This window comes from Elephantulus edwardii, unplaced genomic scaffold (assembly GCF_000299155.1).
Source record: "Elephantulus edwardii isolate Elephantulus edwardi_28Jun2011 unplaced genomic scaffold, EleEdw1.0 scaffold00019, whole genome shotgun sequence".
In the NCBI taxonomy this organism is placed as follows: domain Eukaryota; kingdom Metazoa; phylum Chordata; class Mammalia; order Macroscelidea; family Macroscelididae; genus Elephantulus; species Elephantulus edwardii.
The window spans coordinates 1,018,704-1,019,469 of NW_006399769.1; the positions used below are offsets into that span (position 1 = coordinate 1,018,704).

The following is a 766-nucleotide window of genomic DNA, read 5'->3' on the forward strand; positions in this document are numbered from 1 at the left end:
AGTATTTAAAAAGATTATTTTTCTAAATAGAAATTGTAAGAATATTTGAAACAGCATTGGTATGCCACTAGTGAAAATGAACAGTACATGTTACTGCATACTCACTAAATAAGTATTCTCATTAAATGAGTATTCCTATACTCATTAAATATAAATATTTGTTACAAAATTACTGTGCACTAGAGATTGAGTAACTATTTGATTACACAAAGACATGGATTTTCAGTTAACACAGTGAGTTCAAATACTATATTAGGAGCATTAAAAAGCACGTTGAAAGTATAAAGCACTGAAACCAAAAACACAAACAAATATTTTAATTTCAATCTTGAAAGAGCATTTTGCAGAACTGAAGTCCTGAGAGACGGGTTCTAAAATTGAAAGAATATGCTAGATAATGAATTTTTTTAAAATATGAATTAATAATGCCATGAAAAATGAAAATTATTTCTTTGTGTATTGCTTTATTATCTTAATCAGAATTTAGAGAGATGAGTCAGACAAGGTATCATTATCCTATACAATGAATGATATGCTTTTCAAGAAATGAAAAAAATAATGTGTAACTGTAAAAATCTGACTGGTCATAGACAGAAACACTCCATTTTTATCTATCACCAATCACACTTACACTCCAGTCACAGCTTACACCTTAATAAAGCAATTTTTAAAAAGCTAATAGTAGAATAAAAGAAATAAGTATATATAGTCAGTCAGTACTGCAATCAAGTTGATCCAAATAGCAGCTGATCCTCCAGAGGATTTT

At 28.3% G+C, this 766-nt stretch overlaps 1 protein-coding gene across 2 annotated transcripts in view; it reads right to left on the minus strand.

Moving 5' to 3' along the window:
- The window catches only part of GFPT1 (glutamine--fructose-6-phosphate transaminase 1), a 54,122-nt gene that overhangs the window by 14,437 nt on the left and 38,919 nt on the right, over window positions 1-766 (minus strand). The gene's annotated exons all lie outside the window — the stretch shown is intronic.